Raw genomic sequence first — 10,000 nt, forward strand, 5'->3', positions numbered from 1 at the left:
CAAACGCAACAGTGGTGTCAGCTGTCGGTGAACCTGTGTACTTCCGAAGGGTCTCCACACGCTGAGGGACAGAGGGGCCAAGGGACATCAAATCCTTTGGTGTGCCGTAGCAGCAAGTCTTGTGCAGCAAAAATGGAAAGCTGAGATGAGGGATAAAAAAGCTTTGCAAGTATCAATGCCTTCTCTGAGGATTGAACTCAGGATCTTTAGATTATGAGACTGACGCGCTGCCTACTGCGCTAAGAAGTCACGGGCCGTGCAAACTGCTGGGCAGCATGACCAAGTAGGTGCGCTTGCGAGATATCTAGAGCCATAATGCAAAGTGCGTAAAAAAGATTAAGCCAGGTAGGAGTCGAGCCTACAATCTTCTGATCCGTAGTGAGACGCGTTATCCATTGCGCCACTGGCACATCCTCTCCAGAGCAGCGGGCAACTCACAGTCCCACAACACTGCGGCATCAGCAGGTACACCAGGCCGCGAGCGTCAAAAGGCGCACGGCGGACAATCACCAAAGCGAGACACCTTTGCCGCTTCCCTTCGATTTTCAGGTGGTAGAGCGGAGGACTGCAGTGGAAAAAAAGCAAAGCAAAGTCGTCGTTAGGTCGCTGGTTCGACTCCGGCTTGAAGGAGCGGGCGTTCTTGTGCAGTAAGTGAGCGGTAAGGAGCATTTTGCTCAAGGCAGTGCTCTTAACTTGACGCTAGTTTACATGTTGCTGCTAAGGCACAGGACACCTCCATTGCTTGAGCAGTTGCATCTGCACACCAGCAGGGAGTGCCTTTGAGCAGCAACGCACCAAAACACCCAGCACTCTCTTTCAGGCAAAGCCTCAGGCAAAAGAATTCATCTATCAGTCAGACAGGGCTCTCGGCTGCTCCCTCACGCTCGTGGCGGCTGCTACTTTCCGGTCACCTCGCTTCCCTTCCGGCGGCTCGGGCTCTTTCTCGGCTTCTTTCCCCATTTCTCTGACTTCCCGCCCTGCCGTTGCTCGGTAACGCCGATTGGAGCAAAGCGTTGAAAGAGATCAGGGAGCGGGCTAACCCGAAGCAGGAGATCCCTGCTGGTGGCGCAGCAACTCAGAGGCGAGTGCTAAGGAGCTACTGAGAAGCAAACTTGGTGCAACTGCAAGAAGTAGCTGGGGAATTAGCTCAAATGGTAGAGCGCTCGCTTCGCATGTGAGAGGTAGCGGGATCGATGCCCGCATTCTCCACTCCTCTTTTGGCTCGGGGCAATGGCTCAAACACAACAGTGGTGTCAGCTGTCGGTGAACCCGTGTACTTCCGAAGTGTCTCCACACGCTGAGGTGCAGAGGGGGGCCAAGGGACATCAAATCCTTTGGTGTGCTTTAGCAGCAAGACTTGTCGATAGTCTTGTGCAGCAAGACTTGTCGATAGTCTTGTGCAGCCAAAATGGAAAGCTGAGATGAGGGATAAAAAAGCTTTGCAAGTATCAATGCCTTCTCTGAGGATTGAACTCAGGATCTTTAGATTATGAGACTGACGCGCTGCCTACTGCGCTAAGAAGGCACTGGCCGTGCAAACTGCTGGGCAGCATGACCAAGTAGGTGCGCTTGCGAGGCATCTAGAGCCATAATGCAAAGTGCGTAAAAAAGATTAAGCCAGGTAGGAGTCGAACCTACAATCTTCTGATCCGTAGTGAGACGCGTTATCCATTGCGCCACTGGCACAGCCTCTCCAGAGCAGCGGGCAACTCACAGTCCCACAACACTGCGGCATCAGCAGGTACACCAGGCCGCGAGCGTCAAAAGGCGCACGGCGGACAATCACCAAAGCGAGACACCTTTGCCGCTTCCCTTCGATTTTCAGGTGGTAGAGCGGAGGACTGCAGTGGAAAAAAAGCAAAGCAAAGTCGTCGTTAGGTCGCTGGTTCGACTCCGGCTTGAAGGAGCGGGCGTTCTTGTGCAGTAAGTGAGCGGTAAGGAGCATTTTGCTCAAGGCAGTGCTCTTAACTTGACGCTAGTTTACATGTTGCTGCTAAGGCACAGGACACCTCCATTGCTTGAGCAGTTGCATCTGCACACCAGCAGGGAGTGCCTTTGAGCAGCAACGCACCAAAACACCCAGCACTCTCTTTCAGGCAAAACCTCAGGCAAAAGAAGTCGTCTATCAGTCAGACAGGGCTCTCGGCTGCTCCCTCAGGTTCGTGGCGGCTGCTACTTTCCGGTCACCTCGCTTCCCTTCTGCCGGCTCGGGCTCTTTCTCGGCTTCTTTCCCCATTTCTCTGACTTCCCGCCCTGCCGTTGCTCGGTAACGCCGATTGGAGCAAAGCGTTGAAAGAGATCAGGGAGCGGGCTAACCCGAAGCAGGAGATCCCTGCTGGTGGCGCAGCAACTCAGAGGCGAGTGCTAAGGAGCTACTGAGAAGCAAACTTGGTGCAACTGCAAGAAGTAGCTGGGGAATTAGCTCAAATGGTAGAGCGCTCGCTTCGCATGTGAGAGGTAGCGGGATCGATGCCCGCATTCTCCACTCCTCTTTTGGCTCGGGGCAATGGCTCAAACACAACAGTGGTGTCAGCTGTCGGTGAACCCGTGTACTTCCGAAGGGTCTCCACACGCTGAGGTACAGAGGGGCCAAGGGACATCAAATCCTTTGGTGTGCCGTAGCAGCAAGTCTTGTCGATAGTCTTGTGCAGCAAAAATGGAAAGCTGAGATGAGGGATAAAAATGCTTTGCAAGTATCAATGCCTTCTCTGAGGATCGAACTCAGGACCTTCAGATTATGAGACTGACGTGCTGCCTACTGCGCTAAGAAGGCACTTGCCATGCAAACTGCTGGGCAGCATGACCAAGTAGGTGCGCTTGCGAGGCATCTAGCGCCATAATGCAAAGTGCGTAAAAAAGTTCGAGCCAGGTAGGAGTCGAACCTACAATCTTCTGATCCGTAGTCAGACGCGTTATCCATTGCGCCACAGGCCCAGCCTGTACAGAGCAGCTGGCAACTCACAGTCCCACAACACTGCGGCATCAGCAGGTACACCAGGCCGGGAGCGTCAAAAGGCGCACGGCGGACAATCACCAAAGCGAGACACCTTTGCCACTTCCCTTCGATTTTCAGGTGGTAGAGCGGAGGACTGCAGTGGAAAAAAAGCAAAGCAAAGTCGTCGTTAGGTCGCTGGTTCGACTCCGGCTTGAAGGAGCGGGCGTTCTTGTGCAGTAAGTGAGCGGTAAGGAGCTTTCAGCTCAAGGCAGTGCTCTTAACTTGACGCTAGTTTACATGTTGCTGCTGAGGCACAGGACACCTCCATTGCTTGAGCAGTTGCATCTGCACACCAGCAGGGAGTGCCTTTGAGCAGCAATGCACCAAAACACCCACCACTCTCTTTCAGGCAAAACCTCAGGCAAAAGAATTCATCTATCAGTCAGACAGGGCTCTCGGCTGCTCCCTCACGCTCGTGGCGGCTGCTACTTTCCGGTCACCTCGCTTCCCTTCCGTCGGCTCGGGCTCTTTCTCGGCTTCTTTCCCCATTTCTCTGACTTCCCGCCCTGCCGTTGCTCGGTAACGCCGATTGGAGCAAAGCGTTGAAAGAGATCAGGGAGCGGGCTAACCCAAAGCAGGAGATCCCTGCTGGTGGCGCAGCAACTCAGAGGCGAGTGCTAAGGAGCTACTGAGAAGCAAACTTGGTGCAATTGTAAGACGCAGCTGGGGAATTAGCTCAAATGGTAGAGCGCTCGCTTTGCATGTGAGAGGTAGCGGGATCGATGCCTGCATTCTCCACTCCTCTTTTGGCTCGGGGCAATGGCTCAAACGCAACAGTGGTGTCAGCTGTCGGTGAACCTGTGTACTTCCGAAGGGTCTCCACACGCTGAGGGACAGAGGGGCCAAGGGACATCAAATCCTTTGGTGTGCCGTAGCAGCAAGTCTTGTGCAGCCAAAATGGAAAGCTGAGATGAGGGATAAAAAAGCTTTGCAAGTATCAATGCCTTCTCTGAGGATTGAACTCAGGATCTTTAGATTATGAGACTGACGCGCTGCCTACTGCGCTAAGAAGGCACTGGCCGTGCAAACTGCTGGGCAGCATGACCAAGTAGGTGCGCTTGCGAGGCATCTAGAGCCATAATGCAAAGTGCGTAAAAAAGATTAAGCCAGGTAGGAGTCGAACCTACAATCTTCTGATCCGTAGTGAGACGCGTTATCCATTGCGCCACTGGCACAGCCTCTCCAGAGCAGCGGGCAACTCACAGTCCCACAACACTGCGGCATCAGCAGGTACACCAGGCCGCGAGCGTCAAAAGGCGCACGGCGGACAATCACCAAAGCGAGACACCTTTGCCACTTCCCTTCGATTTTCAGGTGGTAGAGCGGAGGACTGCAGTGGAAAAAAAGCAAAGCAAAGTCGTCGTTAGGTCGCTGGTTCGACTCCGGCTTGAAGGAGCGGGCGTTCTTGTGCAGTAAGTGAGCGGTAAGGAGCTTTCAGCTCAAGGCAGTGCTCTTAACTTGACGCTAGTTTACATGTTGCTGCTGAGGCACAGGACACCTCCATTGCTTGAGCAGTTGCATCTGCACACCAGCAGGGAGTGCCTTTGAGCAGCAATGCACCAAAACACCCACCACTCTCTTTCAGGCAAAACCTCAGGCAAAAGAATTCATCTATCAGTCAGACAGGGCTCTCGGCTGCTCCCTCACGCTCGTGGCGGCTGCTACTTTCCGGTCACCTCGCTTCCCTTCCGTCGGCTCGGGCTCTTTCTCGGCTTCTTTCCCCATTTCTCTGACTTCCCGCCCTGCCGTTGCTCGGTAACGCCGATTGGAGCAAAGCGTTGAAAGAGATCAGGGAGCGGGCTAACCCAAAGCAGGAGATCCCTGCTGGTGGCGCAGCAACTCAGAGGCGAGTGCTAAGGAGCTACTGAGAAGCAAACTTGGTGCAATTGTAAGACGCAGCTGGGGAATTAGCTCAAATGGTAGCGCGCTCGCTTTGCATGTGAGAGGTAGCGGGATCGATGCCTGCATTCTCCACTCCTCTTTTGGCTCGGGGCAATGGCTCAAACGCAACAGTGGTGTCAGCTGTCGGTGAACCCGTGTACTTCCGAAGGGTCTCCACACGCTGAGGTACAGAGGGGCCAAGGGACATCAAATCCTTTGGTGTGCCGTAGCAGCAAGTCTTGTCGATAGTCTTGTGCAGCAAAAATGGAAAGCTGAGATGAGGGATAAAAATGCTTTGCAAGTATCAATGCCTTCTCTGAGGATCGAACTCAGGACCTTCAGATTATGAGACTGACGCGCTGCCTACTGCGCTAAGAAGGCACTTGCCATGCAAACTGCTGGGCAGCATGACCAAGTAGGTGCGCTTGCGAGGCATCTAGCGCCATAATGCAAAGTGCGTAAAAAAGTTCGAGCCAGGTAGGAGTCGAACCTACAATCTTCTGATCCGTAGTCAGACGCGTTATCCATTGCGCCACAGGCCCAGCTTGTACAGAGCAGCTGGCAACTCACAGTCCCACAACACTGCGGCATCAGCAGGTACACCAGGCCGGGAGCGTCAAAAGGCGCACGGCGGACAATCACCAAAGCGAGACACCTTTGCCGCTTCCCTTCGATTTTCAGGTGGTAGAGCGGAGGACTGCAGTGGAAAAAAAGCAAAGCAAAGTCGTCGTTAGGTCGCTGGTTCGACTCCGGCTTGAAGGAGCGGGCGTTCTTGTGCAGTAAGTGAGCGGTAAGGAGCTTTCAGCTCAAGGCAGTGCTCTTAACTTGACGCTAGTTTACATGTTGCTGCTGAGGCACAGGACACCTCCATTGCTTGAGCAGTTGCATCTGCACACCAGCAGGGAGTGCCTTTGAGCAGCAATGCACCAAAACACCCACCACTCTCTTTCAGGCAAAACCTCAGGCAAAAGAATTCATCTATCAGTCAGACAGGGCTCTCGGCTGCTCCCTCACGCTCGTGGCGGCTGCTACTTTCCGGTCACCTCGCTTCCCTTCCGTCGGCTCGGGCTCTTTCTCGGCTTCTTTCCCCATTTCTCTGACTTCCCGCCCTGCCGTTGCTCGGTAACGCCGATTGGAGCAAAGCGTTGAAAGAGATCAGGGAGCGGGCTAACCCAAAGCAGGAGATCCCTGCTGGTGGCGCAGCAACTCAGATGCGAGTGCTAAGGAGCTACTGAGAAGCAAACTTGGTGTAATTGTAAGACGCAGCTGGGGAATTAGCTCAAATGGTAGAGCGCTCGCTTTGCATGTGAGAGGTAGCGGGATCGATGCCTGCATTCTCCACTCCTCTTTTGGCTCGGGGCAATGGCTCAAACGCAACAGTGGTGTCAGCTGTCGGTGAACCTGTGTACTTCCGAAGGGTCTCCACACGCTGAGGGACAGAGGGGCCAAGGGACATCAAATCCTTTGGTGTGCCGTAGCAGCAAGTCTTGTGCAGCCAAAATGGAAAGCTGAGATGAGGGATAAAAAAGCTTTGCAAGTATCAATGCCTTCTCTGAGGATTGAACTCAGGATCTTTAGATTATGAGACTGACGCGCTGCCTACTGCGCTAAGAAGGCACTGGCCGTGCAAACTGCTGGGCAGCATGACCAAGTAGGTGCGCTTGCGAGGCATCTAGAGCCATAATGCAAAGTGCGTAAAAAAGATTAAGCCAGGTAGGAGTCGAACCTACAATCTTCTGATCCGTAGTGAGACGCGTTATCCATTGCGCCACTGGCACAGCCTCTCCAGAGCAGCGGGCAACTCACAGTCCCACAACACTGCGGCATCAGCAGGTACACCAGGCCGCGAGCGTCAAAAGGCGCACGGCGGACAATCACCAAAGCGAGACACCTTTGCCACTTCCCTTCGATTTTCAGGTGGTAGAGCGGAGGACTGCAGTGGAAAAAAAGCAAAGCAAAGTCGTCGTTAGGTCGCTGGTTCGACTCCGGCTTGAAGGAGCGGGCGTTCTTGTGCAGTAAGTGAGCGGTAAGGAGCTTTCAGCTCAAGGCAGTGCTCTTAACTTGACGCTAGTTTACATGTTGCTGCTGAGGCACAGGACACCTCCATTGCTTGAGCAGTTGCATCTGCACACCAGCAGGGAGTGCCTTTGAGCAGCAATGCACCAAAACACCCACCACTCTCTTTCAGGCAAAACCTCAGGCAAAAGAATTCATCTATCAGTCAGACAGGGCTCTCGGCTGCTCCCTCACGCTCGTGGCGGCTGCTACTTTCCGGTCACCTCGCTTCCCTTCCGTCGGCTCGGGCTCTTTCTCGGCTTCTTTCCCCATTTCTCTGACTTCCCGCCCTGCCGTTGCTCGGTAACGCCGATTGGAGCAAAGCGTTGAAAGAGATCAGGGAGCGGGCTAACCCAAAGCAGGAGATCCCTGCTGGTGGCGCAGCAACTCAGAGGCGAGTGCTAAGGAGCTACTGAGAAGCAAACTTGGTGCAATTGTAAGACGCAGCTGGGGAATTAGCTCAAATGGTAGCGCGCTCGCTTTGCATGTGAGAGGTAGCGGGATCGATGCCTGCATTCTCCACTCCTCTTTTGGCTCGGGGCAATGGCTCAAACGCAACAGTGGTGTCAGCTGTCGGTGAACCCGTGTACTTCCGAAGGGTCTCCACACGCTGAGGTACAGAGGGGCCAAGGGACATCAAATCCTTTGGTGTGCCGTAGCAGCAAGTCTTGTCGATAGTCTTGTGCAGCAAAAATGGAAAGCTGAGATGAGGGATAAAAATGCTTTGCAAGTATCAATGCCTTCTCTGAGGATCGAACTCAGGACCTTCAGATTATGAGACTGACGCGCTGCCTACTGCGCTAAGAAGGCACTTGCCATGCAAACTGCTGGGCAGCATGACCAAGTAGGTGCGCTTGCGAGGCATCTCGCGCCATAATGCAAAGTGCGTAAAAAAGTTCGAGCCAGGTAGGAGTCGAACCTACAATCTTCTGATCCGTAGTCAGACGCGTTATCCATTGCGCCACAGGCCCAGCTTGTACAGAGCAGCTGGCAACTCACAGTCCCACAACACTGCGGCATCAGCAGGTACACCAGGCCGGGAGCGTCAAAAGGCGCACGGCGGACAATCACCAAAGCGAGACACCTTTGCCGCTTCCCTTCGATTTTCAGGTGGTAGAGCGGAGGACTGCAGTGGAAAAAAAGCAAAGCAAAGTCGTCGTTAGGTCGCTGGTTCGACTCCGGCTTGAAGGAGCGGGCGTTCTTGTGCAGTAAGTGAGCGGTAAGGAGCTTTCAGCTCAAGGCAGTGCTCTTAACTTGACGCTAGTTTACATGTTGCTGCTGAGGCACAGGACACCTCCATTGCTTGAGCAGTTGCATCTGCACACCAGCAGGGAGTGCCTTTGAGCAGCAATGCACCAAAACACCCACCACTCTCTTTCAGGCAAAACCTCAGGCAAAAGAATTCATCTATCAGTCAGACAGGGCTCTCGGCTGCTCCCTCACGCTCGTGGCGGCTGCTACTTTCCGGTCACCTCGCTTCCCTTCCGTCGGCTCGGGCTCTTTCTCGGCTTCTTTCCCCATTTCTCTGACTTCCCGCCCTGCCGTTGCTCGGTAACGCCGATTGGAGCAAAGCGTTGAAAGAGATCAGGGAGCGGGCTAACCCAAAGCAGGAGATCCCTGCTGGTGGCGCAGCAACTCAGAGGCGAGTGCTAAGGAGCTACTGAGAAGCAAACTTGGTGCAATTGTAAGACGCAGCTGGGGAATTAGCTCAAATGGTAGAGCGCTCGCTTTGCATGTGAGAGGTAGCGGGATCGATGCCTGCATTCTCCACTCCTCTTTTGGCTCGGGGCAATGGCTCAAACGCAACAGTGGTGTCAGCTGTCGGTGAACCTGTGTACTTCCGAAGGGTCTCCACACGCTGAGGGACAGAGGGGCCAAGGGACATCAAATCCTTTGGTGTGCCGTAGCAGCAAGTCTTGTGCAGCCAAAATGGAAAGCTGAGATGAGGGATAAAAAAGCTTTGCAAGTATCAATGCCTTCTCTGAGGATTGAACTCAGGATCTTTAGATTATGAGACTGACGCGCTGCCTACTGCGCTAAGAAGGCACTGGCCGTGCAAACTGCTGGGCAGCATGACCAAGTAGGTGCGCTTGCGAGGCATCTAGAGCCATAATGCAAAGTGCGTAAAAAAGATTAAGCCAGGTAGGAGTCGAACCTACAATCTTCTGATCCGTAGTGAGACGCGTTATCCATTGCGCCACTGGCACAGCCTCTCCAGAGCAGCGGGCAACTCACAGTCCCACAACACTGCGGCATCAGCAGGTACACCAGGCCGCGAGCGTCAAAAGGCGCACGGCGGACAATCACCAAAGCGAGACACCTTTGCCACTTCCCTTCGATTTTCAGGTGGTAGAGCGGAGGACTGCAGTGGAAAAAAAGCAAAGCAAAGTCGTCGTTAGGTCGCTGGTTCGACTCCGGCTTGAAGGAGCGGGCGTTCTTGTGCAGTAAGTGAGCGGTAAGGAGCTTTCAGCTCAAGGCAGTGCTCTTAACTTGACGCTAGTTTACATGTTGCTGCTGAGGCACAGGACACCTCCATTGCTTGAGCAGTTGCATCTGCACACCAGCAGGGAGTGCCTTTGAGCAGCAATGCACCAAAACACCCACCACTCTCTTTCAGGCAAAACCTCAGGCAAAAGAATTCATCTATCAGTCAGACAGGGCTCTCGGCTGCTCCCTCACGCTCGTGGCGGCTGCTACTTTCCGGTCACCTCGCTTCCCTTCCGTCGGCTCGGGCTCTTTCTCGGCTTCTTTCCCCATTTCTCTGACTTCCCGCCCTGCCGTTGCTCGGTAACGCCGATTGGAGCAAAGCGTTGAAAGAGATCAGGGAGCGGGCTAACCCAAAGCAGGAGATCCCTGCTGGTGGCGCAGCAACTCAGAGGCGAGTGCTAAGGAGCTACTGAGAAGCAAACTTGGTGCAATTGTAAGACGCAGCTGGGGAATTAGCTCAAATGGTAGCGCGCTCGCTTTGCATGTGAGAGGTAGCGGGATCGATGCCTGCATTCTCCACTCCTCTTTTGGCTCGGGGCAATGGCTCAAACGCAACAGTGGTGTCAGCTGTCGGTGAACCCG

General features: G+C 54.0%; 5 non-coding genes across 5 annotated transcripts; all 5 read right to left on the minus strand.

The window, feature by feature from the left end:
• Positions 1 to 2,861: 2,861 nt before the first annotated feature.
• On the minus strand, positions 2,862 to 2,934 carry trnar-acg (transfer RNA arginine (anticodon ACG)). The gene has a single exon. It is a non-coding gene; the product is annotated as a tRNA-Arg (tRNA).
• A 2,250-nt stretch (positions 2,935 to 5,184) lies between these two features.
• trnam-cau (transfer RNA methionine (anticodon CAU)) lies at positions 5,185 to 5,257 on the minus strand. The gene has a single exon. It is a non-coding gene; the product is annotated as a tRNA-Met (tRNA).
• An 88-nt stretch (positions 5,258 to 5,345) lies between these two features.
• Positions 5,346 to 5,418, minus strand: trnar-acg (transfer RNA arginine (anticodon ACG)). Its single transcript has one exon. It is a non-coding gene; the product is annotated as a tRNA-Arg (tRNA).
• Positions 5,419 to 7,668: 2,250 nt separating this feature from the next.
• Positions 7,669 to 7,741, minus strand: trnam-cau (transfer RNA methionine (anticodon CAU)). The gene has a single exon. It is a non-coding gene; the product is annotated as a tRNA-Met (tRNA).
• An 88-nt stretch (positions 7,742 to 7,829) lies between these two features.
• trnar-acg (transfer RNA arginine (anticodon ACG)) lies at positions 7,830 to 7,902 on the minus strand. The gene has a single exon. It is a non-coding gene; the product is annotated as a tRNA-Arg (tRNA).
• Between the last annotated feature and the right edge of the window lie 2,098 nt (positions 7,903 to 10,000).

Source organism: Somniosus microcephalus, unplaced genomic scaffold (genome assembly GCF_052327205.1).
Source record: "Somniosus microcephalus isolate GS21.2 unplaced genomic scaffold, FLI_Smic_1.0 scaffold134, whole genome shotgun sequence".
NCBI classification, from domain to species: Eukaryota; Metazoa; Chordata; class Chondrichthyes; order Squaliformes; family Somniosidae; genus Somniosus; species Somniosus microcephalus.